General features: G+C 44.5%; 1 protein-coding gene and 1 pseudogene across 2 annotated transcripts in view; both read left to right on the top strand.

Moving 5' to 3' along the window:
- The window catches only part of BCL2 (BCL2 apoptosis regulator), a 179,223-nt gene that overhangs the window by 81,242 nt on the left and 74,209 nt on the right, over window positions 1-23,772 (top strand). The window lies entirely within an intron of this gene.
- Window positions 373-3,790, top strand: LOC147575674 (proteasome activator complex subunit 1 pseudogene; annotated as a pseudogene).

Raw genomic sequence — 23,772 nt, 5'->3', positions numbered from 1 at the left:
TTTTATTGCATCAGCTCTGTATCTCACACGATGATGAATGGGGGGAGGGGGTGATGGAAAAAGCATATTTGTCTAGTTCCTGACTTTAAAGGAGATGTGTTCCGGGGCGCCTGGGTGGCGCAGTCGGTTAAGCGTCCGACTTCATCCGGGTCACGATCTCGCGGTCCGGGAGTTCGAGCCCTGCGTCGGGCTCTGGGCTGATGGCTCAGAGCCTGGAGCCTGTTTCCGATTCTGTGTCTCCCTCTCTCTCTGCCCCTCCCCCGTTCATGCTCTGTCTGTCTCTGTCCCAAAAAATAAATAAATGTTGAAAAAAAAATTAAATAAAAAATAAATAAATAAAAAAAATAAAGGAGATGTGTTCCTCAATTAGTTAAAACTTCCTTCTGTTCTTGGTTGGCTAGGTATTTTATTGCATTTTAAAATTGTGAATGGGTGGTAAATTTCATTAAATACTTTTTCTGCATCTATTGGTATGATTATATAGTTTTTCCTTTTGTAATCTGTCAGTGTGCCGAATTACATTAGCTAATGTTAAATCTTCGTTGAGCTTCTAGGATAAACCCTACCGGATCATCACAAACACACACACATTAAGCATGTGATAAATATATGTGATACATGATATATATCAGATTGGAAACATAGTTTTTAGAGAAATGTTATATATTTATGCACACTCTACACTCATGAATATGTTTGTTGATATTTTACTTTGGATTTTTGCTTTGATATTTTGAACTGAGATTGACTGATTGCTTTCCTGTTTTGTACTGTCAGTCTATTTCTAAAGTCCAGACTGAACTTTTATAAAAATACGTCCAGGAGCTTTTGTTGTTTGTCTGTTTTTTTCTGTCAATTTTGGTAACATATTTTTCTAGGAGATTTTTTTATTTCATCTGTTTTTAGATTTATTGCTTTAAAGCAGAGAATAGAATTCTCATACTTAAAAAAATAATTGCTGTATTATAGTTATGGGGTTTTTATGCCTAATAGCATTTATTTGTGCCTTCTTTTATTTCTTTTAGTCATGCGTGTTGTGTTTCTACCAATTTTATTAGTCTTTTTAAAGAATCAACCTTTGTTTTCTTCCTACTCTATATTGTTTCTTGGTTTTTACTTTATTGATTTGTTGTCGTTATTATTGCCTTCCTACTGCCTTATCCATTTGTGGAAAAAAGAACTTTCTTCTATTGTCTTTATTTTATTGCTCCCTACCTTCTTAATTTTGAATTTTTCTTGTTTTTTGATATTGCACTTAATGCTAAGCATTCCTTCTACTAAAATCTAAGGTTTCAACTATTGTTGTGCAATTCTAAATGTTTTGTTACTTTCATTTCTATTTCATATTAATAACTCAGCAGTGTGTTTTTGAAATTTCAAATGTACTGGGGCTTGGTGGCTGTGGTTTTGTTATTGATTTCAAGTTTTATTGTATTTTGGTTGATGATTGTGGTCTGAATGTTAGCAGTTCTTTGAAATTTGTTGGGACTTGCTCTGTGGCTTAGAACTTGGTCAATTTTTGTAAACATTTCATGTGTATTCTTTATTGGGTGGAGTATTCTCTTTCCGTATACATTAGATGAAGTTTATAAGTTTATGAGATGCATTTTATAAATCTGTATTTTTTTTCTCTTTTTTAGTTTGATCTATTTATTTCATGAGATGTGTGCTAAAATCTCTCACTATAATTTTGAATTGTTACATTCATATGATTAACTCAGTTTTTGCTATATATGTTTGACAGAGTACTGTTAGGTACACAGAAGGATTCCTGGTGAATGCATCCTTTTATCATTAGGCAGTGACCCTCTTTATCACCCCAAACGCTATTGGCTTTGAAGTCTCTTTTAGCAGATTCGTTTATTCATTCAATTAAAAGAAATATTTATTGCATATTTATTATTTGTAGGGACACTTATATTTGAACACATTATTTTATGTGTATCCCTGCTGTGACATTATGTTTTAGGTTTCTGTCTTGTAAACAGCTGGAGTTTTACAAAATTCAGTCTGACGATTTCTGCCTTTTAAGTGATTAATTTTAAGCCATTTACATTTATTTGATAAGTCATATATTTGGAGTTCACTAGGAATCCAAATGTCTTCTATACGCCATGCTTCTTCTTCACTTGTTTTTTCTTCCTATTCTGTCTTCTGTTAGATGACTTGAGTCTTCCTGTTGGTTTTGCTTTCCCTTTCCTGTGCTCACTCCTTGCTCCCCGTGTGGCATTAGGCCTCCCGGCCATGGCCACGCTCAAGGTCCAGCCTGGACCCCAAGTGCGGGAGGCTATGTTCCATGAGGACAGAGGACCTACTCAGGAACTATTTCCCCAAGAAGACTTCTGAGCTGGAAGCATTTTTAAAGGATCCAGCTCTCCATGAAGCTAACCTGAGCAATCTGAGGGCCCCATCGGATGTCCTGGTGCCTAATCCTGTCAAGGGGAAAGAGAAGGAAGAGCAGAAGAAACTGCAAGAGAAGGAAGATGAGGATTAAAAGATGGAAGGGCAAGCTCAGGGCCGAGGTTCTCCCAGGAGTCCAGTAAATGGCAAGAAAATCGTGATCCTCTTGCAGCACCTGCCGCCTGAGACCGAGGATGTCACTGGGCAGTCAGCCTGGCCCCCGCCTGGCTGCAGCTGGAGATACCTCGGATTGAGGACAGCGTCACTTTTGGAGTGGCTGCCCGGCAGGAGGTGTGTGAGCTGAAGACACCACCCTTCACACCTCGTTGGAAGCCTCCCATGCTCCCTCCAGTCTCCAAGGATTCCTTGGAAGGGGGCAGGGTGACTGAGTAGCCCCATGGGTGGGATTATCCACAGCTGGTGCAAGAGCTGGATGATGTAGAGTGCTAGGACTTTAGCTGGTGGTCATGGAGATCCGCAGTGCTTGTGTGGTGCTGTATGACATCATCCCGAAGGACTTCAAGAAGCTCAAGAAACCCAGGGGAGAAACAAAGGCAATGGTGTATCGAGAGCCCTCCCTCTCGTTATGTGCTGAGCCCAGCAGATACATCCCCACCTCTAACTGGGGCTCCAGACTTTCCCTACCTTCCTCCTTTTGGGGTTTCTTCCTCACTTTGGATCCCAGGTACAAGAAATACACATCTACCATTTTTAAAAAATGCTGTTTTCCTCTTGTAACGTATGTGTTTTGTTCTGTTGTTTTAGCTGTTACTCTTGAACCTTAAAAATTGTATTTGAGTCAACAAAGTCTAAAACTAAAGTTTATCTGGGGGTGCCTGGGTGGCTCAGTCGGTTGAGCGTCTGACTTTGGCTCAGGTCGTGATCTTGCAGTTCACAAGTTCGAGCCCCGCACCGGGCTCTGTGCTGACAGCTCAGAGCCTGGGGTCCGCTTCGGATTCTGTGTCTCCCTCTCCTGCTTGTGCTCTGTCGCTCTGTCTCTCAAAAATAAATTAAAAGAACATTTAAAAAAAGTTTATCTGTATCTCTGTTTTCTTCTCAAATAACATAACAGACCCCTTAGAACACTTTAATGAAGGTTTTATCTCTCATATTCTGATATGACACTGTTGAATATTTTATCGTCTATCATTTTGTTTTTTTGTTCCCAACTAGTTTGTTTGTTTGTTTGTTTGTTTACAAATCTACTTTTTAAAATATGTCAACACAGGGGCGCCTGGGTGGCTCAGTCGGTTGAGTGTCCGACTTCGGTTCAGGCCATGATCTCACAGTTCGTGAGTTTGAGTCCCGCATCGGGCTCTGTGCTGACAGCTCAGAGCCTGGAGCCTGCTTCCGATTCTGTGTCTCCCTCTCTCTCTGCTCCTCCCCCACTCATGCTCTGTCTCTCTCAAAAATAAACATTAAAAAAAATTAAAAAAAAATTTTTTTTTTTCAACGTTTATTTATTTTTGGGACAGAGAGAGACAGAGCATGAACGGGGGAGGGGCAGAGAGAGAGGGAGACACAGAATCGGAAACAGGCTCCAGGCTCTGAGCCATCAGCCCAGAGCCCGACGCGGGGCTCGAACTCACGGACCGCGAGATCGTGACCTGGCTGAAGTCGGACGCTTAACCGACTGCGCCACCCAGGCGCCCCCAAAAAATTTTAAATATGTCAACTCATGTACCATTTTATTTACATTGTGGTTAAGAGTATGAAAACCAGAAGCAAACTGCTCTAATTTGAATTTCAATTTTATTGTAAATCGCTTAGAATTGGTGCCTGGTATGCAGTAAAGTACAGAGTTAACCCTCAGGAAATGTTCCTCATGTTGCTTTTTGGATTCTGTTCATCCTTTCTCAGTTCAGATTCCTTTTTACTGAAGTACATCCTTGGGTAGTTATTTCATGAGAGGTTTAGGAAGATTAAACAATCTCTCTCAGTCTGTCTGCCAATATCTTTAATTTTTACCCTCAGTCTTGAATAATAACTTTCTAGGGATAGAATTCTATGTAGATCTTTTCCCTCAGCATTTGAAATTATTGTTTCACTGCCTTCCAATATCTACCATTGATAAGGTGTAGTTACGCTAATCTGTCATTCGTTTACAGGTGTCTATTTTTTCCTCTCTAATGGCTTTACAGGGGGTGTTTTTGTTATTGTTGTTAGTTTTCCTTTTGTTCTTGTCTGATTATCTGCAGTTTCAACACAGTCCTGTCTGGGATTCAATATGCTTCTTGAATCTAAGGGTTCCTGATACTCAGCAATTTGGAGAAATTCTCAATCATAATCTCTGAATGTTGTCTCTCTCCAGTTGTCTTTGTTATATCTTCCTTATCTCTCGGTTACATTTATGTTAGACCTTGGTATTCTCTTCTTCATGTCTCTTACCGGTGTTTTCTATTTCCCGCATTGCTATTTAACTGTGGTTGATTTTTTTCTCAATCTTCCCTTACCCTTTCCATTCCTGTCCTAAGGTAAAGAGCGTTAACATCTGGCATGCATCCTTCCACACATTTATTGAAGCTCATATAACCACATGGCACATATACATCCATATAAATTAAACAACAGTGTTTTGTTTCTCTTTGCAAAAACTCCAGTCATACGTATGCATCACTTTACAGCCTGTCTTTCTTAGTAAATTAAGAATATCCCTCCAGATAAGTACACACAAATTTAACCATTTAAAAAACATTTTTTTATTGTTTATTTATTTTGAAGGAGAGCTAGAGAGACAGAGCGTGAGTGGGGGAGGGGCAGAGAGAGAGGGAGACGCAGAATCCCAAGAAGGTTCCAGGCTGTGAGCTGTCAGCACAGAGCCCCATGTAGGGCTTGAACTCACAGACCGCGAGATCATGACCTGAGCCGAGGTCAGATGCCTAACCGACCGAGCTGCCCTGGCACCCCTAAATTTAACTATTTTTTAAAAGTAGCTAAGTAGGGGCGCCTGGGCGGCTCAGTTGGTTAAGTGTCTGACTTCTGATTTCGGCTCAGGTCATGACCTCATGGTTTGTGAGTTCGGTCGGGCTCCACGCTGACAGCATGGGGCCTGCTTGGGATTCTCTGTCCCTCTCTCTCTGTCCCTCTCTTTCTGCCCCTCCCCTGCTTGCGTGCTCTCTCTCTCTCAAAATAAATAAATGCACTTTAAATAAATAAATAAATAAATAAATAAATAAATAAATAAAAGCTAAGTAAATTCTGTGCTGTGACTGGTCTACAGTTCATTCAGCTGTTCCACTATTGGTGAACCCGGAAATTATTTTCGGTGTTGTGTCTCCACAAACATCATAGACAACAACATCCTGGTACATATTTACCTATGTGCTATTTCCTTAGTTTCTACAGGAACAAATTTGACCCTACCCTGCTACCCCCGGGCCCCTCCTGAAGAACATCACTTTCTATCGTTTGGCCTTTTCTTCTGGCGTGTATACATGTCCGCATCTAAACAACGTCTATACTGTTTCGTTTTATCAATTTTCTTCGCGATGCCGTAACTTGATTCTCGCTCTCTTGTGTAACCGTATCCGCTGCTTACCCTGCACTTTCTCCCAGTAGAATTGTGTTTGCAATTTTGGGTTAAATCGGTTGTGAGGGTTTTCGCTATGTCGCCTGTGTAAATCACATTATCGGCTGAGCTGTTTATTTTCATCAAGTTAAAATCTGTATTGTTTTTTTTTCATTTCCTTAGCAAGTTCTTCATACCTATTGCACATTTCCCCTAGCTCTTGCATACCCCACAAGTACATTTTTTCCACAAGGCTGATCACATCAGTAACCTGTTGGTTCCACTTATTTTCTGGTGACATCCATTCTGCCGACTTCCATTGTCCTTTTATCTGGACTTTTCTCTAGGCCTGCTCTACACCTGTCATGCTGGGATATGTCGTATTATTCTAGTACCTTCCATTGCCCTTCTTCTGAGTTGAATCCGCTCTTCAACTGGAGTGATTTACTTCAAATGGAGTGATTTACTCCATTGTTTGAGGTAACATACCGCGCACCTCCCCCCCCCCCCCCCCCCCCCGCCCAGCAAATTATGAGAATTAAAACCTAGTGGAGTAGTGGCAGCCCCCAGGACGTCTTTCTCTTGACCCACTGGCCCAGTCTGGATGGACTGCTCTCTATGCCCGGGGCCCACTTGTCTGCTCCCTTCACCACATCATCCCTCTGCCTTAGTCTTATGTGGAATTGCATAAAATTCCCTTTTTTTTCCACTCACTCATTTTTGTGGTTCCAAGCCTGCATCGCCTATCAAAAATGGACCCACAAGAGATACAGCCACACTTTGAATGTCTCAGAAGGTCTTTATTGTCTCTTCTCACTTGATGGTTTGTCTGCCTCACACAAGGAACTCTAAGTCAAAAATACATCTTCTTCTGAAGTTTGAAGACATTGCTCTTATGTATGCTAACTCCCAGTGCTGTGGTCAGAAGGCTAAACGCGTTCTGACTCTTGATGCTTTGTACCCGATCTTTCTCTTCTTCCTCCCTACAACTTGTAGACTCTTGCCTTTGCCCCAGGATTCTAAATTTCACAATAATTGTCCTCTGTGTGAATCTGTTTTCATCTATTGTACTTAGCACTCAATGTGTTCTTTCAGTCTGCTGGGATTTTCTTCTACAAGCTCCAGCTTTCCTTTCCGGAGCTCCTATTATTTGGGTGTTGTACTTTCTAGACCAGTCCTCCAGTTTTCTCACATTTTCTCTCCTGTTTTCTGTCTCTCTATTGTTTTGCTCTTCTTGGGGGCCATTTCTTAAACTTCAATTTCCAACCTGTCTATTGGGTTTTCATTTCTGTTATTGTTTTAAATTTCCTCTTTTCATCTATAAATAGTTGGGTGTTTTTTTTTAAAGCATTGTGTTCTGTTTTCATGTGTGTAAGTAACATTCTCATAGCTTTCTGAGAGACATTTTTTTTATCTCTTTTGAAATTTTCTTCTTCTTTCATGATCTCTATTTCCCCCCATTACCTTTTCCTCTTTGTCTGATTTGAACTCTGTTTTTCCATGTCGAGGCTGTCTTTGCGTGTCTGGTAATCCTTGGTTGTCTGCCTTTTTTCAAGACTGAAGAACTCATAAGCTTAGAAGCTCCGAGGTTGTGTGAGGGGCTCGCTAACTCTGAGCATCACCGTGGAATAATATGTTTATGCCATTTGTTGGGGGAACTCCTACAGTCAGCCCCTACACATGAGGAGTCTCGGGGAGAGAACACTCTTCCAGACTCTCACATGGAAGGGAAGGATCTGCCTGTGAGAGCTGAGAGCTGTGGGGAGGAATAAGACTGGAGGGGTCAGCATTCAGAATGCAACTTTCTCTTTTGTTTGATGGATGATGTCTCCTGATCCAGGAATCTTCTCTCCAAAGCCCAAACATCCAGTTGTACCCACTGGGATAGAGGCTGCTGCCCAGCAGGATGGAGTTGACGAGAGGACCTGGGATCTGGAAATATAATTGGTTCTTACAAATCTTTCTCTTCATTCTCCTTATTTTATCACCCTTTCTCTCTTTTTCCTCCTCCATTCCAGACGTAACTAACAGTATTTGTTCCTGGGCCTTTGGAGCAACTGCTGGTTGGCTCCTAACATTCTTTCTTCCTAGTTTAGAACTCAGCTTCCTTTGATCTGCTAGTTCTGTTCCTGCTCGTCCATCTCTTTTCCATCTTCCAAAATCTTGTTACTATTATCTCTTCACCTGTTCTCCTTGTCCTTGTGGGTTAAATGGTTGTTTTCCCTAGTTTCCCTAGCAAGGAAATGTTAGTATCCCTAGCAAGTGAAACCAGTATTAGACATGGTGTGTTCGATTCTCCATTTTTACTTGGAAGTCCTTTGTTACATTTTGGTTGATTTCCTCAAATCTCTTCTTCCGTGTCACTAGATCTATGTTTGTGTTGTTCTACTGCCTAACTTTTCCATTGAGTTATTTTTAAGAGTTTTGTTTTTCTTTTCACATCTGCCTATTGCCTTTATTTACTCCTATTGGTTCCTTATGGTTTTTAGTCTTTCTTATATTACTTCAATAATTTTAAGCAATCTTATTTTGTAGGCCATTTCAGATTTTAGTATTTTTCCAGTTCTTAGGATTTGAGTTGTTCAGAATTTCCCTTTATGACGGTTCCTCATGGTAGTTTATTTCCCCGTGCGTGTGTTTGTGTGTGCGTGTTCTTGCAGGCTCATCTCACAGATTTCTTTTCTATGGGAATCTTGTGAGTCCTGAGGTGTGACAGTGTCCTGCATGGTGGCCACATATTTGTTTTTTCTGGAGATTAAGGAATTTCATCGGTCCTGGAATTTTGTTTACATTCATTTCTTGTCATGGGACTCCTACGCCTAGATGTATAGATAGTGTAAATTCTGATCCTTCCACTGAATGCGGGTCATGTTTAGGGTTTTTGTTTTGCAAGGTGTCCTGAACCCTGGATATAAGGCAATTTTCTGCCCTTCATTTTTGGCTCTGCGGGCAGAGTGCTTTTCATTTCTTTTTCATGGGTAAGGTGGCTTTTTAAGGCTTTCACATTTATGAAGGGGGCTCAATTCTGGCCCCCTGCCTCGTAGAGGACCAAGGCCATACCCCTTCATGGGCCTTAGAATCTTATCACTATTCCCAGATCTCTAGGGACATTTGTGTAAGTCTGAAACCCACTTTGGGCACTGTGGAGTCAAGTTTTGGTTAAAGCTCTGGTTTCGGTTTTTGTCTTCATTCCTATAGGCTGTGCTTTTTTCCCCTCCTTCCTTTGTCCCTAGCTTAGCTCTTGGATGTTTTCTTGAGAATTGCACATCTTTGTAGTGGGAAGGGACCCATAGCATCAGCCCCATGTTTGCTGTTTGCTGGAAATTAACACTCACATCCACTATTGAGCTAAACCTAGAACATACTAAACAAAAGCTCAAGTTGAACGTAGAGGACCATGGATTGCCGGAGATGGAAGGGTTCTTAGGGACCGTTTCATCCAGCCCTAGCATTTTATTTGAGGAAACGAAGGCTCAAAACTGATGAAACCGCTTGCCCACAGACACTTGGCCAGTTAGTGAAAAGGCTGGGGATAGAACTCAAAGGGTGGCCACTTTCTTTCTCACCACATCACAGGGAAGAGCACTGTCATCTAGCAGCTAGCACTTGTCTGGTTCCAGGACACCTCGATCTGATGACTGTGATTTAAATCACTGCGAGATTTTGGGAAAGCCACTTAGACCATTGTGTTTCTTTTATCTTGTTTTTACCTTCTGGAATAAAAAGTAGTAATGCTTGTCGGATCACTTACGTGGCTTACTCCCGTCCCGATTTTGATTGTTTTCTACTTTTATTTTTCTCAAAGAAAAATGCCTGTTTCTCTCCTTTCTTCTTCTTTCCTTCTTTTGTAGCCCAGTTAAGGTTTTGTCTTCCAGAACCCTCCCCTGAAGTCTGAAACCCAGGGAGGGTTTTTTTTCTCTTCTCCGACTCCTTTTAAAATTATCGTTTGAGGGGCGCCTGGGTGGCGCAGTCGGTTAAGCGTCTGACTTCAGCCAGGTCACCATCTCGTGGTCCGTGAGTTCGAGCCCCGCGTCGGGCTCTGGGCTGATGGCTCAGAGCCTGGAGCCTGTTTCTGATTCTGTGTCTCCCTCTCTCTCTGCTCCTCCCCCGTTCATGCTCTGTCTCTCTCTGTCCCAAAAATAAATAAACGTTGAAAAAAAATTAAAAAAAAAAATAAAATAAATAAAATTATCGTTTGAACATCACAGTTGGCACCATACTTATAAATATTTCTGACCCTGTTTAATGATTGAATATACGTGTACTTTAGTTCCTCAACTAAATTGTAGTGGCTAGTTCGTAGAAATCATACTTACGCATCTTTACCATTTCTCGGAGTGGTTTTCTTGATTAATTCTTGAGGAAACAACTTAGAGGAAATATGGTCTCTGAGATAGAGCCTGGGCTTCGTGTCAGGAAGCCTGGATTTTGCCCCTTTTCTCAGCCTTAGCTCACTCGTAATAGAGTGGTCATGTAATTTATCAAACTGGGACACTTATGAGAGTAAAGGGGGCCCTATTAATAATTTTGCAGGGAAAACAGGTGTAAACCAGGACGCTCCCTGACAAGCTGGCACATATGGTCACCTTATGTCATAGATCACCTTGGGCTCTTTAGAAAAATTTGCACAGCTGCCATCAAGATACCGGTCTTCAAACAAAAAATTACCATCTCTTAAAAAAGTTTTCATCTACTAGCAGAACTTCCTAGGTAATAAAATTTTTAGTTTTCTCAGCTACTTTCATGGCTTTAAATGCTCGTAGTAACTGAAGTTAACATAAATTATGGGGTTTGAGAGTCAGGACTGCTAAGAGATGAATGCCTTTATTTTCCATATCAATCCACTCTCTGCCCTGAAAGGAAAGAACACTCCCGATTTCTAGAGTTGTGAGCCTTCTTTTCTTGGTGCTTCTTGAAACATAGGGATCTTACCTCTGCTACATGCAGTGATGGAGGGAAGTTCTGTGAGTGATTGCCGATCCGCAAGAGGGGATACATTTTCAAATAATGGTGTATTGGGTGGCTTAGCCTAGTAAGGTGAGTAGGTCCTTAAAAGATGCACTGTAAAAGCACTGTGGCTCGGGGCGCCTGGGTGGCGCAGTCGGTTGAGCGTCCGACTTCAGCCAGGTCACGATCTCGCGGTCCGTGAGTTCGAGCCCCGCATCAGGCTCTGGGCTGATGGCTCAGAGCCTGGAGCCTGTTTCCGATTCTGTGTCTCCCTCTCTCTCTGCCCCTCGCCCGTTCATGCTCTGTCTCTCTCTGTCCCAAAAATAAATAAACGTTGAAAAAAAAATTAAAAATAAAAAAAAAAGCACTGTGGCTCACTAATCGGCTTGCTTCTACAGCTCCTGCCATAGTGCTGTGTACACAGTAGGTACTTGATAAACGTTTGTTAGCTTGAAATTCTGAGGAGCACTTGGAAGACCGTGGTAGCTCGTAAACCCCCTTACCAGTGCTAGTAACTTCATTTCTGCTTATGCTTGGGGAGTAATGGCGTGGTTGGGGCATGGTGTTGGAATGCTAAGAAAAACAGATACTATCTCTACCCTGCAGTATTTTATGATCTAAAGGCAGCTTCAGAGCATAAACAACTAAGGCTGGGAAAGTTCAGGAGAAAGAACAATCAATTTTGACCTGGGGGAGTTAAGTGGCATTTGAGCTAAGTTTAAGAACTAAGATTTTGTTCTAGGACAGAGGTGGGAGAAGGTCGTTTCACACAATGGGAACAGCATGAACAAAAACCCACTGGAGTACAACTGCTTGGTATGTTTGGGGAATCAGAAGACACTCCACGTGTTTGGAAGATAAGCTTTCAGAGGTGGTGGGATGTGAAAGACAACAATATTTTAACGTCAACCTTGGGAACTCAGGTTATATTATGTAGACAATGGGAATCACAGTTTTGAATGAGTGCAGGGATATCAACCAACTCACGGGTAAGATGATAACCTGGTTGCAGGGAGACCGGTTGTGAAGAGGCTCTTGTGTCTAGCAGAGATATCAGGGCAAGGGGGGATAAAAAGAAGGAGCCAGATACGAGATACAGAACTGACAGTTTGTTGGATGTTGGGCTGAGGAGAAGGCAAGAGCCAAACGCAGCACCAAGGGACTGAGTAGGTGATGACACTGTGAAAAGACGCTGGAAAGGCAGAGAGGAGGAGAGTTGGACTGGTAGATATTTCTAGAGAGGTCTGTGAGGAGACTAAGTGAGGTAGTGCATGAAAAAACCTTGAACAGTGCTTTCCATAAAGTAGGGGTCTAATAAACACTAAATTAAAAGAAGGAGGGGAGGAAGGAAAGAAAGGAAGGAGGGAACTTTTCCTGTCTCTCCGCATGGTACCACAACAAGGAACACATTTATTTAGGGTGTTAGGAGATCCATTGGGAATCATTCATTGGGGCTGTTCCTGTCAATACACTTGCTAATTATCTCATGTTAGTTGCACGTACAGGACATGAGGGAGCTCAGAAAAAAACCAAAGACCAGAATTTGCTGGGGTCAGACAGAGGAGAGGTGAGCTTCAAGCCAAACTTGGCAGGAAGACAGAGAATTGGAGTGATGAACAGGCCCTCCGGAGACAGAGGGAGGCAAGAAGGCAGATGTGAACGCACCAGCCATATAGGGAGCGAGAAGGATGCTGGTTGACCTTGCAGGGAGTCTCCACGCGTGGAGAAATGTCATTGGGTGAGCTGTGGGGCAGCCCTCCCAAGGAGGATGTTGCCTACTTTCTGATGAGCCGATCCTCAAATTCTGTCAGGTGAACCCTGTCCTCCATGATAACCAGCCCTATTCCTCTTAAATTTGTCCTGTTTGGAATAATAACAAGCAACCAAGACGCTAAGTCACATTGACTTTTTCTGGAGAGCCATTTCAGGATAACTCGATAAATACTTTTATTGGAAGTCCTGGCCAATACTTTGCCTCATGAAATGACTTTGGGTTTCTTTGCCTCAGTCTTCAATTACTGCGTAAACATTGTAGTCTCGTGATTACGTGGTGTTTAGAGGGCAGTGCGTCAAGTGCGTTGCTAAAACTGTTCGCCTTCAGCGAGATCACATCTGCTTCAGGAAAACCAGAAAGCAGAAACACAGCTTATTTGGTAAACAGCCTCAATTAGAGCATCAGAGAGAGAGAAGGTGTAAAATCTGGCCGTGGGCGTGATGTCTCCTCTTAAATCAGAGAATCTTGAAGCTGGGGAAGTTCTGTGGAAGCCTTCCACGGCCACTTTATGCAGCTGGTGCCACTCATACCCCTCCTGAATGCTTCTATGGAAGGGGAGTTCTCAGAATGTGCCAACTTGTACAAAAAGGCAAACCACAGTTGAATGAAAACGTTCAAGTTAACCTCTCCTAACACTGGTTGCAAACTCAGTGTGTTGGCCACAGTATAAAATGAATGCCACCCAGAGGTTACCTGGGCATATTTTTATTCGATCTACAGAATCCCAGTGTTGGTCAATGATGCATCTCTTTTCTGTATGGAGAAAATCTTCTTACATCATCTTCTCCTGTAATTTCTCTTCATCTTCATCACCATAGACTTATTTTGTCTTTTCCCCGGGGGTACCATGCCTTCTCTTGCTATGGGTTCCAAGAAGTGGCTGCACTCAGAGGTTTGATAATAAAAATGGGCCGGTCTCAAAAACAATGACAGTTCTCCGTAAATGTTGGATCACGTCAATGGACTTCGACATTTGGCTGCGCTGTTGTAGACATTCACATAAATCTTTACAAAGTGCCACTGCAACTTAGCATTTCTTCGTCCCTGTTTCCACTCTTTCCTCTTTATTTGAGGCCATTATCAACCCACGCTGACACGACTGCTTTGTAAATGGGTTTTAATCTCTGCCTCTGGGGGCCACTGCATAGTGTCCTAAAACCTCACTTTGATGATTACCCCGTCTCACTTAACAACCTTGATGGCATCGTTTTTAAAATAATCTATTGTTCTGACCACAAATGCAAGATACGGTTTATTTGCAGATAAGTGGGAAAATAGGGAAAAGCAAAAAGAAGGGGAAAAAATCACTCATAATCCACCACCACCAAAAGAGCCCTAGCCCATTGTTAATAGGTTGATGCACATCCTAGAAGTGTTCCCCTGTCTCTGCCTGGCACTGAGGACCTTCCCAGCATGGTCCCAGCTGGACTTTACAGCCTTACCTCTCTGCTTGCTTTTGCTCTGGGGGCCCATACTGCCTTGCATAGGACTTTTCCTTTGTCCCCGTCAATGATTTTTTTTTCTGATTATGTAAATAATACATGTTGGTTGTAAATATTTTTTTTAATACATAAAAGGAATAAAGTAAGACTTACCTTTCAAAACATGTCAACACCCTGAAATAAAAAAATATTGACGTTCTGCAGACCATCTCATGATCATCAGTTCACCTATGCATACCTCAGCACACACACATGATTTCCTATAAATGAGATCATAGCATCCATGTGGTTTTTATGGTTGACATCTTTCATTTTCACTTACTTTTTTTCCTCCCACTTCCTTTCTTCCCTCCACCCCTCATCCCTCTCCTCCGGGTTGTCAGAGTCATCAACCTTGTGTATATCCAGCCACGATTTACTCCACACCTATGTAATTAGACCAAACATTAGATAGATAGGTATTCCCACATACATGTTGTGATTCTTGCCCTTGCTTTATAAAAATCAGATCATATCCTATGTCCTCTCTGCATCTTGCTTTTTTACTCACTTCACAATGATACTTTGTTGAAATTCTTCCATTCTTTCTTTTTCATGAGTGCATACTACTCTTTGGTTGTCTGTAGCGGGACTTAGTGAATGATTCTATTATAAACAACATGGTAACAAACATCCCTCTGCTCATATAGGCATGAGATGGCTTGATCAGTGGCAGTATTTGTAAATTTGGATAGGCATTCACAGATGGCTTTCTGAATGGCACAGCGATATCTATTTCCACCAGCAGTGTATTAAAGTACTTCTTTCTACATCCTTCGTGTGGCTATGACATCATCACCACCAAGGGGCAGTGCCTCTATATTTCAGGAGAGGATGGGGGGCGGGGGGCGGCATCCCTTTGAAGTCTCAAACTTCAATACAAATATGGGGCCATAATAAAACCATCACAGTAACATAAATGTGTGTATATTCTCATATATATATGTGCATTCTTATGTGTATGTGTATTTTTGGATGTATATGTGTATATACATGTATGTGTGTGTATACACACATATACATATACACATATATAAGAATTCACTAAGAGGAGATCATAGATCATAGTTTACTAGAGTTTGGTTCTAGGGAACTAATATTTATAGAAATGAACCCTATGGCCTGAAGTGTTATTTTATTTTTAGAATGATTTTTTTTTTTTTTAACTTAGCATGGCAGCTCGAAATTTCCCTCTTGGCTTTAATTTGCTTCTTTGCAGTTTTTGTCAGAACTCAAACGGTAAAACACATCACACACAACTTAGGAACTTTGAGTCAACCTTGAAACCATGCAGATGGATGTATGTCGAGGGGAGAGCTGACAAAAGTTTCCATGAACATGGTTTATATTTTAAATGCTTTTAAAATAACTGTTGACGTGGCATTAGAAGCCAGTGGAAGGGCTGGATTTCACAGCTGTCTCCTGACCTGTGCAGGGATGTTTGTCTCCCTCCTTTCCTCCAAGATGGCAGCATGGCCCCATTCTCCCACTCCCACGGCCTGTCTGCCTCTAAGTCCTGGACTGTGTGGTGCTTTCTGCTCTCATCCTGGCTGCAAGACCTGCCACCACTTCTCTTGTCCTTCTCCTTTGTCCCTTCTGCCCCTCTCCCTTCCATTTCTCCCATATTTCTCCGCTTTCCCACAGAGAGGCTTGGCCTTTGCAGAGTCGCTGCCAGCCATTGAGATTGCCTTTTTTGACCAGCAAGCCTGCCCTCCCGTATCATTTTGGATGCAGCCTCAAGGTCGCTGGCCCCTCTTAGCTGTTTTCGTCCCTAATTTTCCTCTTGATGGGCTCTCCACCTGACACAAATGCTTCTCCCAGCCCCCTTTAATTTTGTTTATATGACATCATTTGGGGACCTTGAATCTCTGTGGGCCGGAGGCTTCCCTTTCGTTTGAGGTAGAAATAGATTTTATCTCCAGGAAACCTCTGACCAGCCTGTTCTGTGGAAGAATGTTGGCTGTTGGTACCCTACCAAGTAAAGACACTTTGGATTATGATGGATGGTTAAAGCTGATTGAAGAGGAAAGGTAATCTAGAATGTCGTTCTATTACTCTCCCATATGTTCTCAGTGTCAGGGAAAGTCATGAGTGGGATTCTGGTCTTAACTCCTTAATGCAGAATCTGCTTACACTTGTAGATTAGACAAAGCCTAAACATTATTTTGATATAGTGTGTGTGTGGTTTAATATGTACAACTTGTCTGAACACAGTCGCTTTGTGGTTTATCTTTTACCGAGAACTGCTTTTTTTTTCTTCCTTTTCTAAGAAAATGCAAGTTTTCTAAACTAAAGTCTTTCTTGTGAGTTCATCAGCGGTGAGGGATGTTGTGTGAGGACGTGTTGGTGATAATAAGATCAAACAATTGCCCGATTCAGGTGACTTTAACACGAATCATATTGACTAAAATAGTATTAAGCATGTGATGCTGGCATGTGACGTTTGAATATTTGCCAAGAAAAGCACTCAGGTCACTACGACTGGCTGCAAGAGTGAGAGATTTTCCTCGTTTACTGTTTTTGCATACGTTTTTGTTTGAGAATCTGAAACGAGCCTTTATAATTTGTGGAGGGAAAGTGACGTGTACAGTCAGCATGAATCTGTTTGCCTTTTCCCTGAAAGGCTTATAAGAACTTGGATCACTTAGTCCTCATCCAGAGCAACGTACGAGTTAGGGGACATGCACCTTAACAAATTTGAAATTTCTAGATGTTCTTTCTCTCTCACGCCCCCTGCCTACAATTTCTTTCCATGCTTTTTCATCCTTGGTGTAAAGGGGGCAAGGATGGTGTGAAGTGGCTTGGAATTCACACCTAAGATGCCTGGGTCCCACTTGTGCCTTATGGCCTCTTACTACTGTGAGAGTCACTCTAGCCTTGGTTTTGTTTTTTTATATATATAATTTTTTTTAATGTTTATTTTTGAAGGAGAGAGAGAGAGAGAGACAGAGTGTGAGCGGGGGAGGGGCAGAGAGAGAGGGAGACACAGAATCTGAAGCAAGTTCTGGGCTCTGAGCTGTCGGCCAGAGCCCAACGTGGGGCTTGAACCCCACCAACCGAGAGATCATGACCTGAGCCGAAGTCGGACGCTTAACCTACGGAGCCACCCAGGCGGCCCTCTGATCTTGGTTCTCTAGTCTCTAAAATGGGACATCCTACCTCAGGTGGCTGTTGAAAAGCACCTTAACTTCCTTCCTTTCCTTCTTTCTTTTGGAGAAACTCAGAATTTTCAAAATATTAAATGCAGTATTTTTAGGGTCATTTAGAAGTTGCTCCTAACAATAGAGAACAACAGGAAATGCCATATTCTATTATTGTATTTGTTACAATGATATCGCATAATCTGACCTCCGTGGAGCAAGCCAGTGACATTTCTGATAAAACCTGATTGCATCCTAATAAAGCCTGTTCACGGAGCAGAACAGTCATAGATGGTAGGTCCCTGTCCTTCCCTGATTTAAGACCTTGGCTTTGGTGCCTCCGGAGAAGGGCCTTTGCGTAGTGTGGCTCTGCTGTGTTGGTGAATGTGCTGCTAGCCGTGTATAGACAGAGATCGCAGCCAAGTTCGACAAATACCAAACGCTGTAATATTTTACATGCAGAAGAAAACGAACTGCATGTCAGCAACGTATTACGGTCGAGCACCTGTTTCCCTACACATGTCTGAAGGACTAAAATGAGGCCAGACTCCCTAAAATAAAATGTAGAAAGTCAGGGGCTTCCAAAACGACAGAGCTCTGCCAAAGGGAATTAGCTAAGGATTAGCAGTGACCACTTTAAGAGTAGAGATGGCTTCAAACTGGAAATAAAGGGTGCCACACAGAAACTCCAGCGGACTCAGAAAATCAGAGGATGGAGGCTTGAGTCCAGGGGAAACAAACGTAGCCACCCTGAAATGGCAAGTTTTCTGAAGGCTTTGGAGAAGGGTGAAGAAATAGAGGCCGTGGATGCCGAGTGGAGAGAACAGAGCAGCCTGGGAGGGAAGATTCGATGTTCAGGGAGACGTGGATGGGAGTAGAGAGAAGGGCAGGAGATTTGGAACTGAGTCAGAGGACAATTAGATCACGAGTGAGGCTCCGGCTTGTGGGTCACACGGACCGGCAGGAGGGGCCAGATGTTCACGGTCGGGCTGAGCGAGAAGCCATCGGATTTATTTAACGGAGTCCTGCAGGAGGGAATGGTAAGAAAAGAACATTCAAAACAAAACAAAACAAAACGAAAGAAAACCTACAGCCCTGTAGGAACAGCAGGCGGGTGCTGAACCGACAGGAAAGCAGGAAGCTCGTGGACAAGATAGGCTCCTTCTGAGACACGACCGAACTGAAATCAGAGAGAAGGGTCGCCTAGTCCGGCGTCTTTCATTACTTACAAGTTCAGCTTCTGTGTATTTCATTCACAAAAGTGCCAAATGTGTGTAAATGTCTGTACTTGCTCGTAGAATAGCGCTTAGAAACTCGCTGCTGATAGGAATGGTAAGAATTGGGGGAGTCGAACCGGATAACATGGGAACAGTATAACGTGGGAACGCCGTTGGGAGCTGTCGATGAGGGAATTAAACCCTCGGTGCAGGGGCGCCTGGGTGGCTCAGTGGGTTGAGCACCCAGCTCTTGAATTCAGCTCGGGTCACCATCTCACAGTTTGTGGGATCGAGCCCCCCATGGGGCTCCACACTGACAGCACTGAGCCTGCTTGGGATTCTCTCTCTCCCTCTCTGTGTGCACACCCTGTCTCCTGCTCACACACGTACACACTCTCACTCTCAAAATAAGTAAGTAAACTAAAACAAACAAACAAACAAACAAACAGTGTTACCTTACATTCACTATTTTGTAAAAGTCAAAGATTCAGCCCACTGGGGATTGCCTCTTGGGCATTCTTTCTGAACCCTCCACCCCTTCGAGTGACTAGTCTAAGCCCTCCCAGGGGTCCCCAGCCGTCCCTCACCTTCCAAAACCTCCCCCTCATCACCTCCGCGTGTGCTCAGGGCCCCCAGTCCTGCAAACAGTTGCCTTGAATCCAGCTGCTCCTTTGGACCGTTGCCATCTTCCTCCCTGGGTTTTAAGCTGCTTCAAAGCTGCATCGTCTCTGAGTGCTCTGCCCCACTGCCCTTCCCCTCCCACCCCCTCCAGCAGGGCCGTGTTTCTGTCGCTCTAACAAAACAGCCGTCTCCTAAGTGGGTTACGTAGCAATTTCTGACGACATCCAGAGCCATGATGGTTTCCTTTGCTGCAGCAACTGGGAAGCGGGGGAAATGCCTCTCTTTGAACGCTCGACCTTCTTGCGTCTGTTCCACCAGCCTGGTTCTTCCTCGGATCTCGCTGCCAGCGCATCTCTGTCCAGGACACCAGGTTCTCTTTCTTCTCCCGCCTGGCAGGTGCAGACGTTGCCCCAGTGTAAACTGGGTTTCTCCTCTCTGGGTTCTTTCTCTTCGAGATCTCATGGACTCCCGCGAAACCTTTCAACTTGGATGCACTGTGTTTCAAAAACCCCCACCTCCGGACCTGACAGGTCACCCATTTCCATCCCAAATTGCCAGCTCTCTGCTGGTCACAGCAACTTGGACAACCCGCCGTCGTTGAGAACCCAGCTCTGCCTCTCCCTCCCCCAAACCAAGCCCGCCCTGTGGCGTTGCTGGTCTCTGTTATGGGAACATCTTGCCCTGGTCCCCATCCCTCAAGTTTGGTTCCATTTGGCTTTCCTTTCTATCTGTAGTCTCACTGATGCTCTTTCCTCTATCTCAAACTCTGTCCTTATGGTGCTCCTAGAGGTGAAACGGATGGCAGTCTACTCCATCCTGACTCGATCTGTGTAACCAGAAGGGTTCTAGATCAAGGGAATGTAAGTCTAACTCGAATCATGGAAACAGAGAGTCACGGCCTCTCCGTCAACTCCCAGACTTGAGTCAGTTTACAGACCTAGAACCCTCGGCTGGGGGGAAGGAAGGCTAGGTCCCCTGCTACACTGCCAAAAATTTACATCACTAATCTTTCCCCAGTCTTCCCCAAAGGCTTTGGCAGCCTTTTCCCAGAGTAACTGTGCACTGAAGAAAAGAAAACAATCATGGGGCGCCTGGGTGGCGCAGTCGGTTAAGCGTCCGACTTCAGCCAGGTCACGATCTCGCGGTCCGTGAGTTCGAGCCCCGCGTCAGGCTCTGGGCTGATGGCTCGGAGCCTGGAGCCTGTTTCCGATTCTGTGTCTCCCTCTCTCTCTGCCCCTCCCCCGTTCATGCTCTGTGTCTCTCTGTCCCAAAAATAAATAAACGTTGAAAAAAAATTTTTTTTAAAAAGAAAAGAAAACAATCAGACCTTCCTAGGATTTCTGGACGCTGGCTCTGAACTGACAATTCCAAGAGGCCCAAAGCATGTGTGGGCCACCCGTCAGAGGTCAGGTGATGATCCCTGCAGCTTTAGCTCTGTCAGATGGGTCCCTACAGCACTTTGTGCGGATGGAGGGGGCTGGCCGCGTGTGCTGGAGGGGCTTCCTGTGGGTTCGCCGTCCTCCCTGTCCTGGGCTCTGCCAAAGCACCTCTGTGCCCAATTCTGGGAAAGAGGCAGTCTTTAGCCTGGTTGTTAAAACTCTCCACAAAGAATTCTTCCTTCGCTGCAGCCTCCATGGCTGCGAGTCCTCAACCCAAAACTCTGCCCTGCACCCGCCCCACCCCCATATACAGTCTCCCAAACGGGGCACACGTTGCTTCCTCTCGCTTTTGCCTTCACTCACTCTGTTCCCTGCGTCTGGCATTTCTTTCTGGCTCGCTTCCCCGGATTTGTGTGGTGCCTGTTTTTAGCACAAATATACCATGTTCCCTTGTAAAACTGTTTTCTCCATTTCAGTCTGTAACAGCCAGGGAAATGAGCAAGAAAGCGTGGATGGATTAATTCACCAGTCTCAGGGGAATAGAGGGGTCCTTCGAGGTGTGGGTCATTACCAAACTTCATAAACAAAAGATCGCCTTGTTTATACCTGTTCTGCATAGTCAGCATTTCTGAAATCTGCTTCAGGTGAAAGTGAGTTGTTTGTGTTTGAAAAAAAAATCATATGGGAAGCACAGAAATAAGAAACGTTCATTTTATGTAATGTGTGAGTATATTCCACGACAGGTGGCCTCTCGACTTGCGCAAATAAAGCAGAATTGGTTGGCTGAAACCTACCAGCAGAACAGAAGGGGTAGTGGCCAGGTGGCGGGACCAGGGGCAGATGGGAAATATTTACTTAGATCTTCAATTCGTCTTGTTAAGAGTCCCTGTAATCAAGCACCTTCCCTCAGATGTGAAATACACGTCCAGTATCTTTGAGCAGTCTTTTGTTGGAAAGGGTAATGTCTGTGCCACCTTCTCCTTTTTCCAAAGTCAGAGTTACGATGATCAGACAGTGAGCAGTGGGGTCCCTACACGCTTGAATACTCCACGTTTCATTTAAAAAGTTTCCGAGTCTCTCAGTCAAAATGGAGGCAGCACGAAAGTCTTACAAAGTTTTATTTTTTTATTTTTGAGAGAGACACTGACCGCATGAGCAGGGGAGGGTCAGAGAGAAAACAGGAGCGAGAGAATCCCCAGCAGGCTCTGCGGTGTCAGCACAGAGCCCAGTGCGGGGCTTGAACTCCCCGAACCGTGAGATCACGACCTGCGCTGAAACCAAGAGTGCATGCTTAACCGACGGAGCCACCCCGGCCCCCCAAAACAGCACAAAAGTTAAATTGAAAATGTGATAAATCTTGGGATTTTTTCTTTCATGCCAAATAAGGCAAGGTCACCCTGGGGGTCTGTGCAGGTTCTGCCACCGAGGGAGAGCTTCCTCGTGACTGGCTCACCCACCCGCGCACTCTAGACCCAGGCAGTCTGGAACCCTATGTGCTAGAACCCTCGGTGTCCCTCCTGGTCTTCAGGAAATCTTCTCATTCTCCATGCAGCGTTAGCCCTTAAACAGCTTTGGATTCTTCTTCGCCTGTGACGTATGCGACAGGGCTCTGTTGCTGGTTTTCGGCCCACTTGGCTGACTACTGCACTTCCGTTTGCCTCTGCAAACATTTGTGAAGCATTTATGTGGCGCCTGCTGGTAACAGCCACGTGCAGCTGCGTGGATCTATATACAAAGAGGAACAGGACGTGCCCCTGCTCGTTAGGGGGCTCGGGGCTCACTCCACCGCCTCCCCACTCTTCTTCCTCCTCCTCTATCTGGAACTCTGAGCACTCGGAGTGCTCCCCAAAACCCTTCTCTTCTTCTCCTCTCCCCTGTGCACCCACCCCTTCCAAAAGGCTTTCTCTCTCTCTCTCTCACAGCTTCAACCATAAAACTATATTCCCACTTTTCTTTTCTCATCTGTAATACTACATTTTTTCTTGTTTTCCCCCCAAATCAGTGTGTCCCGGGCCAACCAGCTCCCCACAAGTGCTCTCTGCCTCTGTCAGGATTGGCACAGGGTTCCTTTTTTTCCCCAGCCCTCCCCCTGCCAACCTGGAAACCATCGTAGGCCATCCTCCCCTTTTTTTTTCTCTGGGTCCAGGGATCGGCGTTCAGGCTTCGTCCCACCGGCTCGTTGATCCTTGTTCACCACTCACACTGCATCCATTCCCGTCTGGTCCTGATGGCCACACGTTTGCCCCAGCCCTTCCAGTGACCTCTGTGTCTCCAAGCCAGCGTTCTCTTCTCTCAATCCCATCTCATGGACGCCCCTCTCCTGAAGGGGCAGAGATGACGCCTTACTCTTGTAGCTCTCTGTCTGACAGCCTCTGACCCGGCTCCTTGCACACGGTAGGCGCATAACCAGCGCTTATTGATCTGTTGCGGCACAAGCCTACCTGGATGTCGTCCACCTCCGCTTTCCTATTATCTTTACCTTGCAGCGCCTCCCGGCGGTAATCCCTGCAGTGACCGGCCCTTCTGTTGTAGCCCTGGGGCGAGCACAGCGTGGCAGAGAGCAGTGAAACAGACCGAACAATTGAGCAATGAAATCCAAGAGGGAAGTTAAGGGTTTGGAATTATTTGACATGCGAGGAACCAAGATGGTGAGAGCTTATGGTAGGACACTGGGTAGGTGCTCTGCCTGTCTTGAGACAGTTGTATCCACAGCCTTAGTTTTTGCTGTTACTTATGCATGCCCTTTAATACTTAGTGCCTGCTGGTCTACCTCATTATTGCCCATGGCTCTTTTTTTTTTTTTTTTAATGTTTATTTATTTTTGAGAGAGAGAGACAGAGAGTGAGCAGGGGAGGGGCAGAGAGAGAGAGAGAGAGAGAGAGTGAGAGAGACAAAGAACCTGAAACAGGCTCCGGGCTCTGAGCTGTCAGCACAGAGTCCGACACAGGGCTCGAACCCCACGAACTGTGAGATGATGCCTTGAGCCGAAGTCGGATGCTTAACCGACTGAGCCACCCAGGCGCCCCTGCCCATGGCTCTTATTTTGTGTCGTGTTCATGGAGCACAGACATAGTGCCAAGGCCACGCAGTGCTGGTGGGTGGCACAGCCCAGGACGCACAAGGGTTGGGATGGCTCTGCCTGCCGACTGACCAAGCACAACCTGGAAGCAGAGATGTGCACGGCCATGGAGGAGACCCAGATTCCTCCTCAAAGAGGTCAAGCTGTCCTAGGAGTCAGATGTGGAGACAGCAAGCTATAATAGAAGACGGGGAGCGTAAGGCACAGTAGGAAAGGTACAGATTCA

The sequence above is a fragment of the Puma concolor genome, chromosome D3, assembly GCF_028749965.1.
Source record: "Puma concolor isolate L17-30 chromosome D3, mPumCon1.1.hap2, whole genome shotgun sequence".
Classification (NCBI taxonomy): Eukaryota; Metazoa; Chordata; class Mammalia; order Carnivora; family Felidae; genus Puma; species Puma concolor.
The sequence above is the reverse complement of the archived record's forward strand: the minus strand, read 5'-3'. Positions and strand labels throughout refer to the sequence as shown.